The sequence below is a fragment of the Pinus tabuliformis genome, chromosome 5_2 (genome assembly GCF_031772625.1).
Source record: "Pinus tabuliformis cultivar Carrire ecotype Pingquan chromosome 5_2, CPIR1, whole genome shotgun sequence".
In the NCBI taxonomy this organism is placed as follows: Eukaryota; Viridiplantae; Streptophyta; class Pinopsida; order Pinales; family Pinaceae; genus Pinus; species Pinus tabuliformis.
This window is the reverse complement of record NC_142306.1, coordinates 267,642,733-267,669,680: the sequence shown is the minus strand read 5'-3', so window position 1 is coordinate 267,669,680 and position 26,948 is coordinate 267,642,733. Positions and strand designations below refer to the sequence as shown.

At 35.3% G+C, this 26,948-nt stretch overlaps 1 pseudogene; it reads right to left on the bottom strand.

Moving 5' to 3' along the window:
• Positions 1-26,948, bottom strand: LOC149158542 (NAC domain-containing protein 16-like; annotated as a pseudogene).

Below are 26,948 nucleotides of genomic sequence, written 5' to 3'. Positions count from 1 at the left end.
CTAGAGAAGGGAATTTGACTCAAGTGGTGAAATTAGATCACTCAACTCGAAAAAGTTTCCACCTAAATAAGCTAGAGAAAATAATGTCTCAAAATTTCATTTCTCGGTAATGTTTGTTCCATCCATATAATCAACCGCGTGAACGTTCCTTTATGTATATAATTTCTGATTAGATTATCTTTTTTCTTGTGTATCATTTCTTATCAAAATGTCTGCTTCATTAGCAAGAGTGTTGAAGCCCTTCACTTCAGCAAAGGATAATTAATTAAACCAGACCATACATCATTCACAACTGGAATTTTTACTTAATCAGAAGGAGATTCTTCATTCTGGCTCATTAAGACATTCCAACAAGAGCTTGGAAAGATGATCTTCATCCTAGGGAATGGTGTTTTCCTCTGAAGTGGTAGTAAGGGATTCAATGGCGAATATGTCTCTTCTAGCTCACCTTCCCCTGAAGATGGGAGTATAACATCATTATAATTTTTAATTATGTCAAAATTGTAGACTAATTATCTATTGATATTGAATCTTCTCTTGAAAGTAAAACTCCATGTTGTTCCCAAGTTTTTGCACCAGAGCCACTTTTCAGGAATACTTGATAGAGAACAAAACAATACTTTTCCAACAAAGAAGACTCCCCAGCCTCATCATCAACAAGAATGTACTCATGCACAACCCAACATAGAAAGGCATAGACCTTATAAAATATATATAAGCATATATAAAAGCTGAATATTAAAAAATTATTCATTCTAAAAAAAGAGACTTTACACATCTAGTGTAAACATGCTATGAGTGTTGGGAAAATGATTGTTAGCAAAACAATTGACATTAAAACTTGATTACCCATTCACCCTAAATTTCTTTCACAAAGTCCCCTTCAGAAAATATGCACATGCATGTTCTATACATAGGGTCTGCCTTGAACTATCCAAGGAAAACTCAAAACCCTAAACCACTACTTGTATGGTAAATCATAAAATTAAAAAATTCAAGCAAAATAAACACCCTTACTGTAAAAGTAAATTGAATGTAAAGGTCGTTAACTGCCCAACACCAAATTATAAATCCATAGCTTGGCCACTGACTTAACTCATTGTATGCCCCCAAATCAAATGGAGCATCTTGAATACATATAATAGACCAAATCTCTTGATTGTGAAAATAAACACATGTCTCGAAATATCAACAACTCCATAGATTGGCCGCTGATTTAACTCATTTTATCCCCTGAAATCAAACTTAGCATCTTAAGTAAAGATAATAGACCAAATCTCTTGATTTTGAAAATAAACATATTGCTCTAAATATCACCTTGAGATCAAAGAGAAACAACCACCAAAAACTAATGATAGGGCACCAAAGAGTAAAAAAAACAATGCATGCAATGTCACAACTAAAAAAGTTCCACCATTCTTTCCAACTAACCTCGCATGAAGTAGCATAATGTATCGTACCCCTTTGGGCCTACCCTGGAGAAATAGATACTAGTCTCTATTAATTAAAATTTTCTTTTATTTATAGCTAAATTTCAATGGGCTCGTAGGTGGAGTTAACCAAATCATTACATGCACAGTGATCATCCAGGAAACTATACTCAAAATCTTAGCTACTGAATAACATTAAGATAATGAACCATATTTCACACTCTTATATTAGTCCTTAAGCTTAATCTCAACTTGGAGAAAGTGAACGAATCCTAACATGCAACCAACAAAACTCTAAAATAACTCTTACAAGCATTAATGGATATTAATTTAAGTTTACTACAGCTATCATGGTCATATATCATGATCATAGTTTTGTACACATAGTCAATATGTTATCGTCCAACCTTCCATTCTGATGCATAACTAGCTAGAATTAGCCTAAGTGGAGGTAGTCTTATTGACATGCAAACACAAATAATTGAACCATTGGTCATACCATGAGAAGGATTATTTCCACAACTATTCTGCTTGCATAAGAAATTACCAATTTAGGAAATTATAAGCATACTATAATCCATTATTAAATGTGAGATGATCAGGTATATTTATATATTATCTCCTCATAAACAAAGTTAGTATTTACAACTTCATGTTATGCTTTCGCTATTAAAAAGGGGTCACATGTATAAAAATGTAATCCTTCTCATAAGAAAATCATTAACACAGTTAATCTATTTATGAATAATTGTCACATGAAAACTGTACCATGAATGTGTACTTGAAATGTTACCCACTAAATATGTTTCTACAATTAACTTCACACTAGATTGCAACATGCATAAGAAAATTTGTCATTTCCATAATAGAGATAAATTCAACCATCAGTATATCTGAGATAAATGATTTAACCTCATAACAAGTAAGGATTAACATTAAACACATTCCATGGAAGTGAATCTCATCATATTAGAGGTAAACACCATTAAATCTATTAATACATAATCATATGTAGTTCACTCAAACATTCTCATGGCGAATAAACTTAAGAACTCTTCTCATAAACAAACTGGAACTATAATAGAGAGAGAGAAAGAGTAAGAATCATAATACAAAACTTTCCATGCATCTGACACCAACTAAAACCTCGCTTGGAGGGAGGATCACCACCACCCAACCATGAATCACCTCTAATACCCCCCGAGTTGAAGATCTTGCCAAGGATCAACAGTCCTCAATTGACCAATGCATTGGGTATTGAATAACCTCTTTCATGATTTAGTTTCCATTAGTGGCATCACACGTTTATGGATTTTTCCATTTTCCTAGGTTTTTTTTGGAAAATCTCATCTTTGTCTCCCATGAGGCTTTTCCTCATAAAATATTGCCTTTATCTCCCGCAAATCTTTTATTTCCGATGGATATTTATCTCCCATCCATCCGATGGATCACCAATCCATCCAAGCTTATCTAGAATCACATCTAGAAGCTTTATCATGAAAGATTCGTCTCTATCCATTCATCAATGGGATTTGGCAAGAATATCCTCTCTCTTGGTGCTCCACCTTCCAAGTGATTTATTTTATTAATTTATTTAATAACACATTTTCTTTTCACATTACATATCACCTAGCTTTCCTCATCTTAAGTTTAGAAAGTTTTAACCCACAAAGGAGGGTATCACACCTAGCTTTCCTCAGCTTAGGTTTATAATCATTTAACACACAAGGGAGGATATCACACCTAGCTTTAACTTAGCTTAGGTTTACAATAATTTAGCACACAAGGGAGGGTTGTTACATACCTCCCCCCTTAAATTTTCACATTGTACTTGGTCTATCACTGCATCATGTCGTCGTTCACATGTAGCTAGTTTTTGAATCAACAGCTCTCATGGCTCTACCATATGATGCAAATTTTTCCAATGTACATCGGTCTCAAGGAGTGCTCTCCTTTCATAGCTAGCTGCAACATTGTTTTCAAACCATTTGTGAGAATTTATAGATGCAAAATTTTAACTATGATAATTATCATAATTTGTTACTTAATATTACTAAAGCAACTATTGCTTATCATTTATTTTATCTAAAGAATGCATGTTCTCTGCTTGCATTCTTCCAAGATTTTATGTTCTTGTCAAACACTTGATTCTTGCAGTCTCTCTCTATATAATAAATCAATTAGCATATTTTTCACATTAATATTCCTACAAGGTCGTAACAGATTAGTTCACATAACAATATATATTAATCATATATATTCATCATAAGCGTATGTATGCCAAACTGAAATTAACCCTGGTTACTTATACCAATATTACTTTCCCTTTTTTGTGTAACCTCCAGGTTTGTGTCCCTGTATACCTGCACACATGGTATATAAATATCATATTTCAATCATCTAACACACATAATCATATGGGTATAGTATGTACTACTGTACATAGTATTATTTGTGCTACAACCCATCATACCATTCCCATGGTATCACCTGCATGACAAAAACTTTTTCCACATATTTTCTACCATGTTACTATCATGCCAAACATTCCTTTATCTCTTTCTAGCCATTAAAACAATTGTGCTTAGTTGACAAAGAATTTATATGAGCATGGTTCATTTCTGTAATCCAAGAATGTTTTATGTCAAGTGCAGATCAATATCAGTAGCATAGTATGGTATTCATGCCTCTTTTAGTCTTATTCATACCCTCTGCTTAATGTTCTAAAGAAGATTATTAACTCATAGTGTTTGAAGTTTAATATTCATCAAATCGTACTTCATTCTTAATTCATCTCGTATGATTTACTATTTCCCTTTTTATGCCTCAATAACTTGCTGGCCATGCATAATTCAGTGTAGTCATACATGAAATGTTTTACTACTTTCAATCCTACACCCCTTTTAGTTGTAAGTGTTTATGTTCTCAGGGTACTTACATGTTAGCTCATCTTTAACATTAAATCACCCTTAACCGAAAGATGAGTTATCTATTTTATGAATCCCTGTTTGAATTACGCAACATTTCTTATGTTGTCTAGACACATTATCAATGCAATCCAATAAGGGGACCCCTCAAAATTGCTTGATACAAATTAGACATTTCAATTTATATGATATCAATCTATTTAAATAGATTGTTAGATACCATCTAATTGACCCAGTAGTCGATACCATTTGTGCTACTTCATCAATTACTATGGTTTGTACTCAAAGGTACTTATATGTTCAATTATGCATATCCATCAAAAGATGCATATGTCCTGGAAATTTGTTAAATTTAAGTTTTCCCTTAATCATACTTTCTCCCAAATGAAGAAAAATCACATTGTAAACAAATGCATTAATCAAAGGATTAATTTGAACGACAATTTGTATAGTTATATAGTCTTGTACTATAACATGTTCTCATCGTCATAACACTATTTATTGAAAACCTTTACCATGGTATAATACCTTCATAAAAACTATACGATTTATAATTTGTTTTTATAACATGCTAATCATAGTCTAATCCTTGAATTGAGCCAATTACAACATATTCTCAAATAAGCATGGTAAATTTATTTTCTCGTGTTATCATAGTCCAATTTTATGGAAAAAATGTGATTCTTTTACACATGAAGGTAACATGTGTAAGTGTGCCACTCATGTAATCATATCTTCCTTCCATATACATTACTTGTTATTAATATTAAACAAAATATAACAACATTACTTTTAAGGCATTTTCTCACTAAGGAACATTGCATGCTATAACAAATTAGTTATAATATTCTTCTAGATAGTAAAGACTAATAACCTTCAGTTTCCTTGTCCAGCCTAACTTTTAAACATAGTCATAAGTTATTCGTGCATACTTTTCCTATTTATTATTGGCACATAACAACCCATGCATGTATGCTAACAAAATATAACTTCAATATAGTTCAAGCAACTCAAAACTCCTACATGGAGGAAAAATCCAAATTTCTACCTGCTATGTATATTTGTAAGCATTGCTAGCAACATGATATTGGTTCTACAAGTCAAAAACCATCAATACTTTCTCAACACAACTAGGCCCAACATATAAGAAACAAAACATACAATCTATCATAACACAACAACAACTCCACACTACTTTACCAATATAATCACCGGGCCAATCACGCTCTTTTCTTCTACTGAACATACTCCCCCTTAATAGGAATTGGGGTAACCAACATATTTATGATTGTTGAGCAATGACTTTTAATTTCTTTCAACATGTAAGAGACCATAAGGTGGACTAACAAATCCAGAATCAATACTAGAATTCATCAGGAAGTGCTTACAGGGAATATTCATATGACTCATTACTATGCACGAATATTAGGCATGATTCTCTTTCAACATGTTTATTTTAATTACTACTTAACCGGACTATACAAAACAATCCGTGACAATACATGGGTAAATCTATCACTACACAACAATAAAAAAATGATACAACCATGGACTTCCTCCATTATATAATCCTCCTTTTAGGTATTAGGTGACATATTATTTACCCATATAGCTACTATACCATCCATTTAAAAACATAATACCAATTTTTCCCAAGTTTTGTTTTATGTGCATCTAGTTGCTATCTTGAATATATATGTATTTTACCTTCACTTTCGAAACCACAATCTCCACATGCTCAAGCATGGTTAGTTTGGAGAATTACATGAAAAATCAACCCAACAAAATAACCTAGAGTTTCAAGTAGAAAATTACCTCTACTCATGTAAACATAAATCATTATACATAAGGATTTAACTCTTCTACACAATTCCAAATGAGCAGTTATTTTCTTAAGATCATGCAAACTACTTTTTCCATGTAGGATTTCGAAGTATTGCCAAAAGAGTTTTCACATCTATGTTGCACGTACCTCAACAATTCTAATTGGTGATATACAATTAAACAATTAATGAATCCATTCATCATGCTTTATGCATAATTTTCCCCTACTCACAAAGAAAACATTTTTAGAAACAAATTCTTCATGTTTTACATGCTTGACCATACCTTGGTTAATGCTTTAACACTGAGGCCTTCCCTTTCAGATTGCACTCGCTTACTTATCAAACTATACTTAATAAATTTTTGTTTTTCTTTATCTCAACTTGATCTCATGCTTTAAACTAATGATATGTTCACAAAATTTCTTGTCATAGGAATGATTGCCTTCCTCACCCTTCCACACATCCTCATATTGCAGAATGTTGCAGCAAATAATATGCTACAACCAGAAATCTCTTCAGAATGGCAATGGAAACTCATGTATATTAATTGCATCGTTGTAAGGTTGTTCGCATGAAACATCGTAGAGAGGCACTATCGTCTCGTGAAGATCAGAGAATTCTTTTGTAATTCCTATGAATGTATCATCGCAAACACAAATATGTGGCATGATTCATATCGTACAAAGATCGATGCTCTCTGCTGCACTGAAATAGTCTAATCAAATTTTGATTTTTCGAATGAGCAAAAATTTGTAAATTACACATGCAATTCTGAAAAACAAAGAAGCACGACTGCCTCCTAAGTAATAACATATTCTCGGAGAGTATCATTGTGAACACAGCATAGAGAAAAAATTGTAGTTTTGTTATCAATGCCTCACCATTTGACACTGGTAATACCTCCATTACTGTAACTGGCATTCTCTCTTTCTTGATGGCCATCATACTTATCTCCCTACTTTTGTTCAATCGTTATTAAGAAGCCTTTTGTTTGTTGATTATCACAACACTGCCACTTCCACAGTTTTCTTGGTCTGAGTGCAAGAGAATATCTAGCAATTGACATTTTCTTGGACGAAAGGTTTGACCACGATTCAGCTCCCTACTATTGTTCAATCGCTATTGACGAGCATTTTCTTTGTTTATTATCACAACGTTGCTACTTCCATAGTTTTCTTGGTCTAAGTGAGAGAGAATATCTAACAATTGACATTTTCTTGGCTGAAAGATTTGACCACGATTCTTTATTTTTATTTTTTCTATTTTTTTTCCTTGTGTACATTTGAATTGGATACCACTTCCCCACTAGAAGATTTTATTTACTCGCACTGATCCAGATGAATTTTCCAATTTTCGCGGAGTTCATTAAGTTGTGGAAAACTATTGTAGAGATTCCAATGATGTCAATCTATTGTGAGAGATCTCAAGCTCGAAATGTCGATGGAAAGATTACAAGTAGAAGGGGTGTAGAGGTATTTTACATGGCTTCAACAATTTGAGAGCCAAAAAATTTTCCTGAGGCGACAAGGCCCCAAGGTCAGAATGTATTTCATACTATGCTCAATTCTCTCCACAGAAACCTTATCAGTATACATGAAATCTAGAGTGCAGAATTAGGGAGAGAAACATTGGTGCGTCTCCTTTGTTGCATGCATACATATAATGATACATAGACAATGACTTCTTAATTATAGTGGTTTCTTCGAAGGGAAACAATTGATGAAAAATTCTGAAGCAACTATCTATGGCTTTTCCTGATGTGATGATGCAAGGCAATGCGTAATACCGAGTGCTTCTAAGAAACGAGATTTTTAAGGGTGTGCAACTTTCAAAAACAATGTTGCTTTTATGGTAGCCTTTTGTTAATTTAATAGATTGATATGACTAGAAATCTGTGGCTTTTCATAAAATTTCATCCCCCTCATGACATCAAGGTTTACATGGCACTAACAATTAGAGCTAATTTTAGAAACAATCCCCTTAATTTACCACTAATTGCTTTCTCTGGTATGCAAGTAATTATTCTTTGAGCACTTTTAGGATACCTCCAGTTGTAAAAATGGTCAAAGAGAGTGGCGTTGGGAGGAACTGCTCAGTCCACACGAAATTTTGTGCTTTTATATTTTTATGACAATGTTATCAGATAACTCCATCAATCTATGAGGGAAGATACTTCTGAGGATAATCATCATCCACCTGTGCATTTGTGCCTTACTTAATCAATGCTTGATTACCTCTGCATCTGTGGTAAAACAACCTGGAAGGTAGAGATAGAACATCAATTACCCACGTGATTTTCTCCACTCAATTTGAGAAGGTGTTGTTGCCTTACCCATCGGCGTGCATCCATTATTTTGAGACTAAACAAAACTTTAATTAAATAGGGGTGTTACACATGGGTAATATCAACCATGAGGAGACTATTTTCTTGTAGTTGTATAATTATCCCAATTGTAAAATAATCTAACAACAAATGTCCAGAAAGTTTGCGCGGAATCTTATGACTTCCTTCGTTCAACCCTTACAATACCAATTTCAACATTGTATTTGTTTTCCATGCAATCACGACCTTGTTTAACTAGAAGGCAGAAGCAATTTCTGTGTCAAACTGTGTCAACTAATGTTTTAATGGCTTCATTTCATCCATGGCTAAGATTTCATGGCATTATTTATAGCCTTCTTTCACCTTGTTGATCATCTGTCTGCAGCATATATCCAATACACATATTTTACTATGCGCACTCGAATTATATTTTACACTAACTGTGTTATGGCTCGTTACCAACTTGCTAACAGCTAAGATGATGCATGCACTAGAAGGGGTTTCAACGTAATGGATTAGAATTTCGCTCGTCTTCTTATCATTGGCTGAGGGTAACTACCCTAGGTCTCAAAACCCTCCCTAGATAAGGATCGCTTTACACATAGAACCCACTAGTATTTATGTTATTTAATATCATCATAATATTTTATATGAATTGGTCTTAGCATAAATGAATATTAGTGCTTCTATGTTTCCTTAATTTTAACTCAAACCTATTTCTCATCCTGCACCATTATGTCATAATTTAATCAATTTAAATGATTTGAAATGATCATAAGTTAAAACTGATGTAGAATTGATTAGCCGTTAACGAATAGAATGTTAATTAAAAGTGTGGAAACAGAGAGAGATGCTTGAGAATAAATACTTTATGACAACCAATAAAAAAAAGTAAGATGCATAACAGAAGTGAAAACATTAAAAACACAATGATACTAGACAACAAAATTCATTATGAAGTTCTTCCTTGATGGACTACATGTCCGGGTCTACTTTCAAGATGGGCGACCGCTTTATTAGGATTGAAATCAAGGAGGTCAATTACAAAAAAAAATTACCGAACTGAATGTGTATGTAGGCACTTCCGGTCACTGTCAAAGGATAACTCTCTGAACTAGCTTTCCAATGCCTGTCACGGTTCCCAATTCCGACCCCTGATGCTCTTGTTACACTGAAAACAAAAATGACTATGACCTCCAAAGCCTGCATACAAAATCCAAAAACCACTAATGTCCACTTCAATGAGAAAAGCATCCTTTTGAACCTTCCAAGTATATTCAAAACTCCCATGGCTAAGATAGGCATGAATGGGTTTGATTTGGATAGGTAGATACTCGGTCTTATGCTTAGTTGACACCTTAGTCATTCGTTACAAGTTCCTTGTATTAAAATAACCAAAACTTTAATTACAAAAACCCAAAATAGACTTTATAATAGCAAATAGTCATTGGCGGTCAAGTTGATGGTGAAAAATTGTTAACTGCCCATGTGAGCAGGTTTTCAAGTAAACCATAAACTTTTAGTTTTACCCTATGGTTTTGGAACCGCTTGCCGATGTTGCATGTGATAGCCGCCTCCGATGGTTACAATGGATTCTCTGCGTAGTCAGATTAACGGTTGACATAGCCTTGACGGCTTATCGTTCACATGCCCATTGTTACGGTCCCACTGTGGTGAACCCTGCGGTTTTGATGTCCTGACGTCTGACCTTCCTTTGTTCACATTGTAGACCACAGTCAGACTCCGCTGCAGTTTAGGCTGGTGGTTTAGGTCTTTGGTTAAGTGGTGGCCGGGGTGCAGGCATAAGAGACAAACATTCAATTCCAAGAGCAATTTCCTCTAATTCTAGTGAAATTTCTTCTTGGATTTCCCTCGGTGTCTCGACCATTTACCACCAGAGTTAGATACTTTGCTAAATTAGTAGAATTGCTAATTTAGCCACAATCGCTAAATGCATTATAGACCCTCTAAACATCACATATTGCAATTGCAAGCTCACCAGGTAGGATCCTTTACTTATTAATGATGCAATGCGATATTTATCAGCGCACTTCATTTCTCATGTCGCATTTCGCAACCCCACTGGCCAGGGTCGTTTACTCTTGAACCTTGCGGTGCGATATTAACCAATGATCCAACGGTCAACATCAACAGTGATCTAATGGTCACTGTGATGTCGCATGGAAAGCTATATGACGATAACACCTCACAGAGTTGATATACTTATAAAACCCAATTTATAACAGTTTAGGTCTAGACTTGAGATTAATGCTTGATGATAGAGGTTTTTAGAATCTACGACTCATGGGACTTTGATTAACACAAGGTTTAGCAACTTGGCCAACCCCCATTGTTGAATATGCCACAATGCGTTGAAAATGAAATCAACAGATAATAATTAGTGTGGGACTTCAATCCCAAATCGAGAATTCATACACTTCTAACCCCGCAGTCGCTAATACTCGGAAAAATCAAATTAAATATGATCACAGAGAACAATAGAACCCTGACGTTTAAGCCAACTGGAAATTCAAAGATACATAGAAACACTGTGGAGGAATGCGACACCTTCGAGATTGACCATTTTCACATAAAAAATACATAGAGTTATGTTTTCTGCAACTTAATCATATATAGCCAAAACAAGTCGAATCAGTTAAAATCACCTTCCAATGATTCGGAACATACATAAGTACTAGTTCACTAAAAACTAGATCCTAAATAAAATGATCGAACTATCTAATCTTATCTAATCTACATGATATTCTCCTCAAGAATCTCCACTACAACTAACTACTTGACTTTATTACATGATAATCCAAATCCTAGATTCTAGTTCAAATCCTAACTAGAAAGCTTTGTAAATTGACAACTAAAGGACCCCACTCCTTTGCTTGTAAACCTCTTTTGGATTTTTGGAATAAGTTCAAAGCCTTCTGCCTTCAAGCCTCATGCTCCTACATCAGACTCCTGAGGACAAAATTCTTCATGGACTCCTATCCATGAGCTCTTCTATAGAACTGCCCAATTTCTGTAGCATGTCATTTGTTATCCAGGTAGCATCAGCAATTGGTTGATCTTTCCATTTGACCAAATACTGAAAATGCACCTATCCCCTTGTCCTCTTCAATAATTTCTTGTCGAGAATTATATTTGACCGCAATTCCTTTGTTGTAGGTAACTATTTTACCCAATCAATTTCTTGTTTCTCTTGGTCTTTTGCTATGTCATCTGCATTTTCACCTTCATTCCTGTACAAATCAGCAACATTAAAAATTGGAGATATTCCAATATTAGGGGGTAATCTGATTTCATATGCATTTGTAGAAAATTTCCTCAATACTCTGCATGGTCCAATTTTCTTGAACTTTAACTTGTTATACTCTTTTTTTGGAAATCTTTGCTTACTCAGGTGTGCTAAAACCAAATCTCCAACTTCAAAGTTAATTTCTCTCCTTCTCAAATTTGCTCTGCTCTTGTACTTTATGTTGTTATCCTGTAACTGTTGTTTTAACTGTTCATGTATTGCTTGCATCTCTAAAGCAAAATCTTCCCCTTCAGCACTTCTCATCTCAGCTTTTCCTAGATTTCTTAATTCAGACACTCCTCTTGGGTGCATTCCATAAACTATATGGAATGGACTCTGCCCTATACTCCTATTAGGAGAGTCATTATATGCATATTCAGCCTGGGCCAATACTTGATCCCACTATTTTGGATGTTCACTTGTAAGACTTCTTAGAAGATTACCCAAGCTTCTATTTACAACTTTAGCCTGTCCATCTGTCTGAAGATGATAAGAAGAAATGAAACTTAGTTTAGTTCCAAGATTCTTCCATAATGTCCTCCAAAAATGCCCAACAAATTTGGAGTCTCTATCTCAAACAATACTCTTAGGTAACCCATGCAATCTTTCAATATCTTTGAAAAACAAATTAGCAATGTGAGTAGCATCACTGATTTTATAACATGGAATAAAATGTGCCATTTTTGAAAATCTTTCAACCACAACATAAATTGAATCATTTCCTCTTTGAGTCTTTGGTAAGCCCAAAACAAAATCCATGCTTACCATATCCCAAGGTCTATCTTGAATAGGTAATGGAACATACAACCCTATGTTTTGGCTTCTTCCTTTTTCATACTGACAAACTTTACAATTTTTCACATACTTCTCCACTTTAGTCCTCATCTTTAGCCAGAAATAAAACCTATTCAACTACACATAAGTCTTGTTTGCACCAAAATATCATGCAAGTCCACCACTATGTTTCTCCTTGATTAAATTTTCCCTCATAGAACAATTTGGTATGCACAACTGATTTCTTTTAAATAACAACCCATCTTGCAAGAAATAATCAAGCCACTTACTTCTGTCTAACAAAACAAGATTTTTACAAGCTTCAAATGCCTCTTTAAAATCTAAGTATTTTTCATACAATTCCTGAAGAAAACCAAAACCCAACACTTGAATTTGAATTTCTTGAAGTAGTATGTTTTTTCTACTTAAGGAATCTGCTACTTTATTTGATTGGCCATTTATATGCTTCAAGAAAAAATTAAAACCTTGAAGATACTCTACCCATTTGGCATTTTTCTGATTAGGCTTTGGCTGTTGCATAATGTACTGCAATGCATGGTTGTCTTAATAAAGTATAAACTCTTTAGACATCAAGTGATGTCTCCACTTTTTCAATGACTCCACAATTGCATAAAATTTCTTATCATAAGAGGAATATTTCTTCATTGATTCATTCAGTTTCTCACTGAAATAAGCTACAGGCCTGTCCTCCTCACATAAAACACCTCCAATGGTTTCTCCATTGGCATCACATTTCACTTGGAAAGGTTTATGAAAATCAGGAAAAATCAAAATATGTTTTTCAGTGAGCTTCCTTTTTAGCAGTTGAAAGTTCCTTTCTGCTTCAGTAGTCCATTTAAATGGTTGTTTATATTTCTTTATAGTTTCGATAATAGAAGCATTGATGTTACTAAAGTTCCTTATGAATTTTCTATAAAAACAAGAAATACCATGAAAACTTCTTACCTGAAAAACACTGTTTGGCGAATGCCACTCTATTATTGCCTTGATCTTCTCTGGATCCATCTTTAATGCATCGTAAGAAACAACAAAACCCAAATACACCAATTCTTCCTTCATGAATGAACACTTCTTTAAATTTAGCAGTAATTTCTTTTGCTGCAACCTTTGTAAGACATAATTCAGATGTCTCATGTGTTCCTCCTTAGATCTCTTGTAAACTAATATATCATCTAGATATATTATTACAAATTTACCAATAAATTCCTTCAAAACTTCCTTCATAAACCTCATGAACATACTAGGTTCATTTGACAACCCAAAAGGCATTACCAACTATTCATACAAACCTTCATTTGTTTCAAAATCCGCTTTCCATTCATCCCCTTCTCTAATCCTTATTTGATGATAACCACTTTTTAAATCTAACTTTTTAAAATATCTAGCTCCACTCAAACAATCCATCACATCTTCAATTCTAGGTAAAGGAAACCTGTACCTGATTGTTATCTTATTGATTGTTTGTGAGTCAGTGCACATTCTCCAGCCTCCATCCTTCTTTGGGCTCAACACTGTTGGCACTACGCAAAGACTCAAGCTCTCTCTAATCAGTCCCTTATCTAACAGTTCCTAAACCTGTTTCCTGATCTCTTCATTCTCTGTGGGAGTCATCCTATACGCTACTTTATTAGGTAGATTTGCTCCTAGAATCAAATCTATGTGATGACTGATTTTTCTAATGGGTGGTAACTCATTTAGTAAGTCATCTACAATGATATCACACTAACTATCCAGCATCTCTTGTATTTCAATTGGTAAATCAGAAACTTTAGTGGAAGTAATTATTACCTTGGGCTTTCAAATCAATGCTAAATTTACCTCATTCTCTTCAATCCATTGCAAGTATTCTTTTCCACTTAGCAATATAGATTTCACACCAGAATTTCTTGATGCATCCTCTTCTTCCGTAGGCAGTAATGTATGACTGACACCATCTTTACCAAATTTGTATGTGTTTCTTTTCCCATCCTGCATAGCTCTTCTGTCATATTTCCAAGGTCTTCCAAGAAATATGTGACATACATCCATCGGCATCACATCACACAAAATTTTATCTTTATACGTGCCCAACAAAAAATCCACTTCACATTGTTCATTCACTATCAACTGATGTCCCTTTTGTATCCATGAAACCTTGTAAGGTGTTGGATGTTTCTTTGTCTTCAATTTCAACTTCTCCACCACTTCTGTACAGACCAAATTATCAGTGTTGCCACTATCAATTATCCTCTGATAGCATTCTACTTCAACCTTGCACACACTCCTGAACAAGGCATTCCTTTGTACTGGTTCAACAACTTCCTTTGCTGGCTTTAGCAATACTTTGTTAACTACCAGAGATTCTCCTCTCTCTGGTACATTTTCTTCTTATGTCATCATTGTTTCTTCCTCTTCAATCTAAGTAACAATTGCATTTCTTTGAGGTGTTCCTGCATTTTTTGGGCACTCATAGGCTTTGTTTCCCAGCTTGTTACATCTGTAACATCTAACTTCTCTTCCTCTACTTATGCCTCCTATTTCTCTGGAAAAACTCCCTCTACCACTTGCATCACCTCCTGTGGGTGCATGCTGACTTGAGTTGCTGCTAACTCCATCTCCAGGTGTTGTAGATATTCCTCTACCACCTTGTCTTCCCCTTCCTCGCAAAGTACCTCTATTTTTGGTAGACTACTTTGTCATGAGTTTTTCATCAGCCTTTAGTATGATCTGATAAGCTTCATCTACTATTTTAGGAGACAGTGCACTTATCTCATCTTGAATGTCCATTCTAAGACCATTCGCATATCTAGAAACCTTCTCATTTGTATCTTGGATTTGTCTAGCTCTTAGCTCATCTTGTACAATTCCTGTGTATACTCCTTTACTGTCATAGACCTTCGTCTAAGATTCTACATCTGTCTAAATAATGTTTTCTGGTAATCACTTGGTAGAAACTTACCTTTCAGTTTTGCCACCATCCTGTTCCAATTCTTAATTGGTTGTTTGCTAAGTCTTCTTATTTCTACATGCACTCCATGCCACCAAAGTACTGCATGCACTTTCAACTTTGTAACAACAAACTTCACCTTCTTTTCATCCTCTATTTCTTCATAATCGAATAATTTCTCCAGGTCATTAATCTAGTCTATCAGCTCCTCAAGATTTAATCCTCCTGCATAAACTGAAACCTCATTTTTGGGTCTACACGTGGATTTCAACACTGATTTGAAGAACCTCATCTCAAGAGTAACTTCTACAGGTTCCTCCTCCTCTGTAGCTTCAGCTTCAGGTTCACTGACATCTCTAGCATCTGCATCTCTCCCTATTTCCATTGCTTCTAATCTAGCTTGAATTTGTTGCATAGCCTTCATCACTTCAGCATTTGCAACAGGTCTTCCTCTTCTACCACATCCTCTTCCAACTCTGAAAGCCATGGTGGATTTCTTTCTCTGGTCCTTGAGATCATGTCCAATGTCAGAAGGCTACTTTGATACCCCAAATGGTGGCCGGGGTGCAGAAATAAGAGACAAACGTTCAATTCCAGAAACAATTTCCTATAATTTCAGCAGAAATTATTCTTGGATTTGCCTCATTTAACACTAGAGTAAGATACTGTACTAAATTAGCAGAACCGCTAATTTAGCCGCAATCACTAAATGCACTACAAACCCTCTAAACATCACATATCGCAATTTCAAGCTCACCGGGCAGGTTCTGTTACTTATTAACAATGTGATGCGATATTTATCAGCACGCTTCATTTTACATGTTGCATTTTGCAACCACACGGCCAGGGTCGTTTACTCTTGAACCTTGCGATGCGATATTAACCAATGGTCCAACTATCAACATCAACATTGATCTGACAATCACTGTGATGTCACATGGAAAGCTATGCGAAGATACCACCTCACGGAACCAATATACTTATAAAACCCAATTTATAATAGTTCAGGTCTGGACTTGAGATTAATGCCCGATGACAGAGGCTTTCAGAATCTATGGCTCATGGAACTTCGATTAACATAAGGATTAACAATAGGGCCAATCCCCACTGTTGACTATGCCACAATGCGTTGAAAATGAAATCAATGGTTAATAACGAGTGCAGGACTTCAATCCCAGATCGAGAATACATACACTTCCAACCCCACAATTGCTAATACTCGACAAAATCAAATTAAATGCAATCACATAGAACAATAGAACCCTGAGGTTTAAGGCAACTGGAAATTCAAAGATACACAGAAACACTATGGAGGAACATGACACCTCCGGGATTGACCAATTTCACACAAAAAGCACACAGAGTTATGTTTTTTACAACTTAATCATATATAGGCAAAACAAGTCGAATCAGTCAAAATCCCCTTCTGATGATTCTGAACTTACATAAGTACTAGTTCATTAACAACCAGACCCTAAATCAAAGGATCAAACTATATAATCCTATCTAATCTACATGATATTCTCTTCGACAATCTCCACTACAACTAACTACTTGAACTTATTACATGATAATCCAAATCCTAGATTCTATTTCAAATCCTTACTAGAAAGCTTTGTAAATTGATAGCTAAAGGACTGCACTCCTTTGCTTATAAACTTTTTTTGGATTTTTGGAATAAGTTCAAAGCCTTTTGCCTTCAAGCCTCATGCTCCTGCATCATTAAGGTTGATGCAACGGTTAACTCTGACTCCTCTCACATGAGCCGTAGTTCCGCTGCAGTCTCCTCCGTAGTTAGGAATGTGGGTATGTATTTATATTGTTTTACAATGTTGTAAAAGCTGAGAGTTGTTACATGGATTTTATGCATTAGGTTTTATGTGTATTGTTTAACACATGGTTTGTATTATAAAGAGGTCCGATAGGTATAGCACTAGGGTTAGGTTCTTTTTAATGTATTAGAATATAATGTCTGTTACAATAGGTGTATGGTATGTAATGTAACATAGGTTTAGGATTAGGTTTTGTTAACATAATGTCTTAGGTTTAGGGTTTTAGTCATTAGGACTTTACATCAAATCAGAAAAACCCCTTTACAATTAAATGTCACAAAGTGACATTCACCCACATACATATCATCGACACAAGCTACATTTGTGATGACAAACCTTTGTCGACACCCAAATCCTACGAAGGCAGAAGGCAACTACATGTCGAAAACCAAATCCTATGAGGTAGAAAACAAACACATGTCAACGACCAAATTCTAGTGGAACTAACTGACAAGCACATGTCGACAGCCAGGTACAAACCATATCACCATGAAAACCATTGACATTACCTTATCAACTTAAACCATAAACAACATTGTCGAAGTTGACGACACTGAATTGAATGCTGATGACGACACTGAAAATTGATGATGAACCTGTGCAACTAATCTGATGAGATCCTCCTAGATCATTAAATTCTTATTTTATAAGGGTCGTATTATATAAAAGTGAAATTTTTATTATTGACTACTCAATAACCATATTAGTATTTCGATTCATTCTAAAAGAATCCTAATTTCCTTTAATGCTAAGGAACATATTCTAAGTTTAAACTTCACCCAAGATGGGAAAGAAGCCAAAAGTTTCTTAATATTTTCCCATGATGCCACAAAGTTAACTCATTTACAAGGTCTGCATTTCTCCTCGAATGCATAAAACCCTCGTCACTTTTAACTGCCTGGAAAAGTTATATACAATGGAGTAACATATACATTCTACTTCCATAATCATATAAATATTGGGATTCCTCATCAAGCAATCATATCCTCCAAGAAATAAATGTAATATAAATATGTTCTATGTTTCAAAATTTAGCTTTTCCCTTTATAAATTTTGGGCGATTTTTTTTTATTTGGTTCTCCTACTTTGTCATATCCTGCAGAGGTAGATTGGCACATAGACCAAAAATTTTGAACTTAATGCTATGATACCATTTGTAACATACCCCTTTGGGACTACCTTGGAAAAATAGCTACTAGGCTCCATTAATTAAATTTTTCTTTTATTTATAGTTAAATTTCAATGGACTCATAGGTGGATTTAACCAAATCATTACATGCAGATTAATCATCTAGGAAACTGTACTCAAAATCTTAGCTATTGAATACCAGTAAGATAATGAACCATATTTCACACTCTTAGATTAGTCCTTAAGCTTAATCTAAACTTGGAGAAAGGGAACAAATCCTGATATGAAACCAACAAAACTATGAAATAACTTTTGCAAGCATTAATGGATATTAATTTAAGTTTATTGTAGCTATCATTGTCGTACATCATGATCACATTTTTTTACACATAGACAATATGTTATCAACCAACCTTTCATTCCCATGCATAACTAGATAGAATTAGCCTAAGTGGAGGCAGTTTGATTAAACATGGAAACATAGATAATTGAAGCATTGGTCATACCATGAGAAGCATTATTTTTGCAATTGTTCTGCTTGCATAAGCAATTACCAATTTAGAAAATTAAGCATACTATAATCCATTATTAAATGCGAGATAATAAGGTATATTTATATATGATCTCCTCATAAACAAAGTTAGTATTTACAAGTACATATTATGCTTTCACTATTAACTCTGCTCTTCAATGAAAAATGGGCCACATGTATAAAACTACAATCCTTCTCATAAGAAAAGCATTAACATAGATAATCTATTTATGAATAACTATCACATGTAAATTCTACCATGAATGGGTAGTAGAGTTGTTACGCACTAAATGTGCTTCTACAGTTAACTTCACACTAGATTGCAACAGGCATAAGAATATCTGACATTCCCATAATAGAGATAAATTCAACCATCAGTATATCTGAGCTAAATGATTTAACCTCATAACAAGTAAGGATTAACATAAAACACATTCCAAGCAAGTGAATCTCATCATATTGGAGGGAAATGCCATTAAATCTATTAATACATAAGCATATGTAATTCACTCAAACTGTTGGGTCCCTATAATACTAGTGATTACCCCATTACTATTGTAGTTATACCCCTTATTAATATTGTTGTGCCCCTATTGCCCCCATATTGTTATTACTGTACCCCATAGAATCCCTCTATTGTTATTTTTGTGGCCTTATATTATTATTGTTAGGTCGGCTGGATTATATTGTGACTCCTTAGACTCCTATATATAGAAAGGAGGTTTTGTCATTTGAATCATCCAAGAATTGTTCATTTATGTAATGTAAAGAAGGTTTCCCCCTTGAAGAGGCTAAATTCTAAGGCATCGATCTATCTTTTCTATCTTTTCTTGAGATGGTTTCATAACATTTGGTATTAGAGCTTTGGATTCTAGGGTTTCGCTGCTCCAAACAAGTCATCGTGGAATTTTTGCTATAACTTTTTTTCTGTGATGTTTCCGAAGTCGCAAAAAAAACCCATTTGAGAAGAAATAACGCTGAACCTTTGGTCCAAATTTCAGAACCGTTTGCGAAATATTTACGGAGATATGATTTGAGGAAGTGGGTCTTTTTGCAGACTCCTGAATTACATTCAAAACATGTGACCTGGGGAAAATCATCATAACTTTCTCTCTAGAGATCGGATTGAAATTTCGTAAGAAGGTAAAACAAGAGGACAGCCTTTAGTTTCTTGTATGCATTATTTATATCCAAAGGTTGAAACAGTGACTCGTGGCATGTTGTACAAGTTTGCTCTACTGAAATAGTCTATAATCAAGTCATTGTGGGATATTTCGCATAACTCTTCCTTGGAGAATCCAATTTGGATCAGACTTGTGGCATTCGAAAGAGGACACATAGGTCTAATATAGGTCACAAATTCAAATCTAGATGATTGAAAAGTACAAAGATACATCAGAGGCAATATCAAGCTCTTACAAAGTGGAAAAAGGTGTGTAGATTTTCTTAAATTTTTGCTTGAGCTTGGTTTGAAAATTTATTTTGAAGGAATTCAAAGGGCATAATAGAGCATTATTATCGGTAACTGATGCCCTGAGGAAAGAAAATGCAAACACCTAGTAAGGAACCTGAAAGCTCTAGCATGACCATGAAGAAGAAGAAGAAATGCTATATGATATATCAAAATTACAAGAACAAGTGCAACGAGTGTCACTTGCACAAAAAGCAACGGAATCTAAAATGGATGGTTTAAGGAAAGATGTAGAAGCTAAGATGGATGATTTAAAGAAAGGTGTAGAAGCTAAGATGGATGGCATGGAAGCTAAGGTGAATGGCATGGACGCTAAAATTGATGGCATGGATGATAAGATGGAACAATTGAAGATAAATATGAATAAGTTCCTACAAGAAATGGTCACTAAGGGTGAAAGGGTACTAAAGGAAACTCATGATGAGAACAAAAGAAATGTTAATCATGATTCCATAGGCTCTAATGTTGGATCAAAGACTCACCATGTTCCAAAAATTGATATGAGGAAGTTTGATGGCAAGGATCCCACCACATGGATATTACAGATGGAGCAATTCTTCGATCTCAACAATGTGCAAAACACACAAAAGGTACGTATGGCAACTTTATATTGGGAACCAAATCAGTTTGTATGGTATCAATGGCTTTTCTCTCGTAAACAATTTATCACTTGGGCAATTTTTACAGAAGAATTGATAGCACATTATGAGGATACAAAAAGCAACACTTTTTTTAGCCAACTGATAAGTCTCAAACAAAAGGGTTCAATAATGGAGCACATTGAGGAGTTCCAAAAATTGAACATAAGGGTAAGAGATATTCCAGAGGAGCATAGGATTGATGTGTTCATAGGGTATTTAAAGGTTAATATCCAACATGATGTTCGCCTTTGGGAACCTGATTCATTAGAGAAGGCATTCAGGTTAGCAAGAAAAATGGAAAGCAAAATTATGACAACCAGAAAGCATACCACTCACAATTATAAAGACGGAAGTGTTGTTGCCCTAGTATTCCACAACCTATAAGGTTGACACCACAACAATTGGAAGAAAAAAGAGAAAAAGGGCTTTGTTACAATTGTGATAGCAAGTACACTAAAGGTCATAAGTGTGCTGAGAAGAAATTATTCTACATAGATTGTGAAGAGGAAGAAGAAAAGGAGCAAGAAAGGTCAAAAGAAGAGGATATACTCCAGGAAAAAAGCCTAGATGAAGAACAAATAAATCCAACCATATCTTCTAATGCATTGGCAGGAATTACCACTCGTCAAACCATCAAAATACAAGGACAAATGAAGAAGAAAAAGGTAATAGTGTTGATTGATTCAGGAAGCACCCAAAATTTTATTCATTGGAAGGTACCAAAAGAATTGAATTGCTTCCTATATCCAGCACCAGAGTGTCAAGTGATGATTGCAAATGGAGCAACAATAAATGTCTCTGGAAAGTGCCATAATATCAAGTTATCCATGGGAGAATATGTATTGACTAGCCCAATGCTTTCCATTCCAATGGGAGGTGCTGATGTTGTACTAGGAGTCCAATGGCTACAATCCTTGGGTACAATAGCTTTTAATTTTCAAGAACATTTCATCAAATTTTCTATGGAAGGAAAGGAAGTTGAATTAAGGGGTATTGCAGGGAAACCAGGAAATATAATCAGCTCTAATGGTATGACAAAGCTTCTAAAAAAGGATCAAAGAGGTGTAATTGCACAATTATGTTCACTAGATGTTTCCACATCGGAATCATCTATTTCTTCAGATCTCCAAAAAGTCCTGGACAATCATTCCAAGGTATTTGAGACTCCCAAAGGTCTCCCACCTATGCGTGATCATGATCATGCTATTCATCTGATTCCAGGAAGTGTTCCTCCAAACATCAGGCCGTACAGATATCCCTATGTCCAAAAGAGTGAAATTGAACGTATGGTTGCATAAATGCTAGAGGCTAGTATAATTCAACCATGTCAAAGTTCTTTCTCTGCTCCAATAGTATTGGTGCACAAGAAGGATGGGTCATGGCGCATGTGTCCAGAATATAGGGAGCTCAACAAGCTCACTATTAAAGATAAGTTCCCCATTCCTGTCATTGATGAATTACTGGATGAATGCATGGATCAATTTACTTCACCAAGTTGGATCTTCGTTCAGGATATCATCAAATCAGAATGAAGACTAAAGACATTCTGAAAACAACATCTAGAACTCATGAGGGTCATTATGAATTTTTGGTCATGCCTTTTGGCCTTACCAATGCACCTTCAACATTTCAAGGTTTGATGAATTCAATTTTCAAACCATTCCTTAGAAAATTTGTGTTAGTATTTTTTGATGATATACTAATCTACAACAAGTCTTGGAAGGATCATGTTAAACATGTTGACAGGGTGCTACAACTATTGGCAGAGAAACAATTATATGCAAAAAGATCCAAATGTTTCTTTGGAGTTCAGGAGGTGGAATATCTAGGTCATATTGTATCTCATGAAGGAGTTAAGGTAGACCCTAGCAAAATTAAAGCCATTAAGGAATGGAAAATCCCCACATCCATAAGGCATCTGCAAGGATTTCTCGGGTTGATAGGGTATTATCGCAAGTTTGTTAAGAATTATGGGAGAATAGCAGCACCTCTAACAACATTATTGAAGAAAGATGCATTTTCATGGACTCCATAAGCAACAAAGGCCTTTGAACATCTTAAAGATGAAATGTGCCAAGCACCGGTCTTAGCTACACCGGACTTCACAAAAACCTTTATTGTGGAATGTGATGCTTCAGGAAATGGAATTGGTGTTGTTCTAATGCAAGATGAAAGACCCATTTCTTTTGAAAGTCGTCCAATCAAGGGAAAGTTTTTAAGCAAAGCTATTTATGAGAAGGAAATGTTGGCAATACTCCATGCACTTAAGAAATGGCGACCCTACCTAATGAGAAGACACTTCAAGGTAAAAACGAATCATGATAGCCTTAAATACTTTTTAGAACAAAGATTATCCTCTAAAGAGCAACAAAAGTGGGTCACAAAGATGTTGGGTTATGACTTTGAAATCATCTACAAAAAAGGGAAGCAAAATGTGGTGGCAGATGCACTCTCAAGAAAGGATGAGGATGTGGAAGCATTGTTGTGTGCCATTTCTATTATCCAACCAGATTGGATAAACGAAGCAAGGGAGGAATGGAAGAATGACAAAGAAGTGTGGGCACTTATTCGAAAGCTACAAAAATATTCCAGTACGTCTGATACATTTAGCTGGCAAAATGATTCGTTATGGTACAAAGATCGCTTATACCTCTATAAGAATTCCCAGCTAAAACAAAAGATTCTTATGGAATTGCACACTTCCCCCTTAGGAGGACACTCAGGATTTTTAAAAACTTACCACAGGGTTAAGAAGGAATATTTTTGGGAGGGCCTTAAATCAGATATTCAAAAGTTTGTGGCGGAATGTTTGGTTTGCCAACAAAATAAAGTTGAAACAATTAAGACACCGGGTCTATTACAACATTTATCCATTCCAAGCCAACGTTGGGAGGAGGTTTCGATGGATTTTATCATAGGTTTACCCAAGTCTGAGGGAAACAGTGTCATCATGGTGGTAGTTGACAGACTTACCAAGTATGCACACTTTTGTGCATTATCACATCCATTTAAATCCAGTACAGTTTCTACTGCATTTATGGAAACCCAAAGATTATTGTAAGTGATAGAGATCCCATTTTCATTGGAAATTTTTGGACAGAATTATTTTCTTGTCTTGGTACTCAGTTAGCTCATAGCTCATCTTATCATCCTCAATCTGATGGGCAAACTGAGATAGTAAACAAATGTTTGGAAGGATATCTTCGTTGCTTTGTATCTGATAAACAGACACAATGGGTCAAATGGTTACCTCTAGTTGAATGGTGGTATAACACTTCCTTCCATACAGCAACAAAAATGACCCCATTTATGGCACTTTATGGGTATCAACCACCATCCATCACATCATATTTAAGAGAAAATTCTAAGGTTTAGGCAGTGGAACATCACATCAAACATCAACAACAAGTCCTCCAACTCTTAAAGGATAACCTCGTGTTGGCACATAATAGAATGAAACAATAGGCAGATCAACATCGTAGTGAAAGAAGTTTTGATGTAGGTGATTGGGTATTCCTACGGCTACAACCATATAAGCAAATGTCGCTCAAGCAAGCTAAGAAGGATAATAAATTATCACCAAAGTATTATGGTCCATACAAGGTGTTGCAAAAGGTTGGTACTATGGCATACAAATTGGAGCTTCCTGCAGCTTCTCGATTGCACCCAGTTTTCCATGTTTCATGTTTAAAGAAGGTTATAGGCGACAAGCTCCCAGTTCAAACAATATTGCCAGAACTTGACGAGGAAGGAAAAATTATATTGGAACCAGAAGCAGTCACAGAAACAAGAACTCGACAGCTACGAAATCAATCAATTTCAGAGTATCTTATCAAGTGGAAGAACTTATCCGCTGAAGATTCCACATGGGAGGATGAGAATTTTATGCAGAAGTATCCATAACTACTCAAGCATTGAGCACAACACTTTTTTCAAGGAGAGGGGCATGTTGGGTCCCTATAATACTAGTGATTACCCCATTACTATTGTAGTTATACCCCTTATTAATATTGTTGTGCCCCTATTTCCCCCATATTGTTATTATTGTGCCCCATAGAATCCCTCTATTGTTATTTTTGTGGCTTTATATTATTATTGTTAGGTCGGATGGATTATATTGTGACTCCTTAGACTCCTATATATAGAAAGGAGGTTTTTTCATTTGAATCATCAAAGAATTGTTCATTTATGTAATGTAAAGGAGGTTTCCCCCTCGAAGAGGCTGAATTCTAAGGCATTGATCTATCTTTTCTATCTTTTCTTGAGCTGGTTTCATAACACAAACATTCTCATGGTGAAGAAACTTAAAAACTCTTCTCATAAACAAATAAGAACTATAACACACAGAGAGAGAGAGAGAGAGAGAGAGAGAGAGAGAGAGAGAGAGAGAGAGAGAGAGAGAATCATACAAAGCATTCCACACATCTTAAGCCAACAAAAACCTCACTTGGATGGAGGAGCACCACCACCCAACCATGAATCACCTATGATTACCCCCAAGCCGAAGATCTTGCCAAGGATAAACTGTCCTCAATTGATCGATGCACTGGGTATTTAATACCCTATTTCATGATTTAGTTTCCATTAGAGGCATCTTTATTTTATGGATTTTTCCATTTTCCTAGGCCTTTGTCAGAAAATCTCGTCTTTATCTCCCATAAGGCTTTTCCTCATAAACGCTTGCCTTTATCTCCTGCAAAGTTTTTATGTCTGATGGATCTTTATCTCCCATCTATCTGATGGATCACCAATCCATACAAGCTTATCTAGAATCACATCAAGAATATTTATCATGAAATATTCATCTCTATCCCATTCCTTAATAGGATTTGGCAACAATCTCTTCTCCCTTGGTGCTCCACCCTCCAAGTGATTTATTTTATTAATTTATTTAATAGCACAATTTCTTTTCATATTACATATCACCTAGTTTTCCTCAGCTTAGGTTTCGAATAGTTTAACCCACAAAGGAGGGTATCACACCTAGCTTTCCTCATCTTAGGTTTACAATAATTTAACACACAAGGGAGGATATCACACCTAGCTTTAACTCAACTTAGGTTTACAATAATTTAGCACACAAGTTAGGGGTGTTACACATACAAAGCATGACATAAGAGTGTCAACATGAAAGGATATATATAACCCACATTTGGGTTTCTTATCCTTGGATCTAACTCTAACCAGTATTGCACCCTCTAAATATATGATATATTCATTCATAGTTAATACTCCAACTTATCGGGCCAACTCCTCCATTGTCCCTACAAATTTGGCAGTTTCATCCCTACCTTCTTTGTACTCTTCCTTCCCCTTCATATTTGAAATTGTGCTTCTAAGGGTCAAACAGGGTATCTCGAACTAGTCCGACAAGAAGACCATCACATCATTGCTACTCACAGTCGACACAATTTGCAGCAGGTGAGTAGCCTCTGTGGAACAACAAAGTCTTCTTCATCCTACCAATCACCCCTCTCGACAGATCCTAGTGGTCTTTACCGGTGGCTTTCCAGTACTCACCTTCGGTATCCCGGTTCTTCTACGATCCATTAGGGTATTTCCTCCTATTACCCTCTATAAAGAAAAACGAGTGTTGATCCCTACCCTGGAAGCATGCCCTCACTGCTAAATCAGATGGATCATACTTGTAAAGATCAATATCTATAATTGCATTCAATTAAACATGTTTTGACTCCGACTTCAACTTTGATTTCGAGTTAGAAAGCTTCCTTCTGAGATAATAGCAGACCAACTCTTCGTTTGTTGGATGAAATCAAAATACTGGAAGTAAGAAATTCAAGCATCCCAT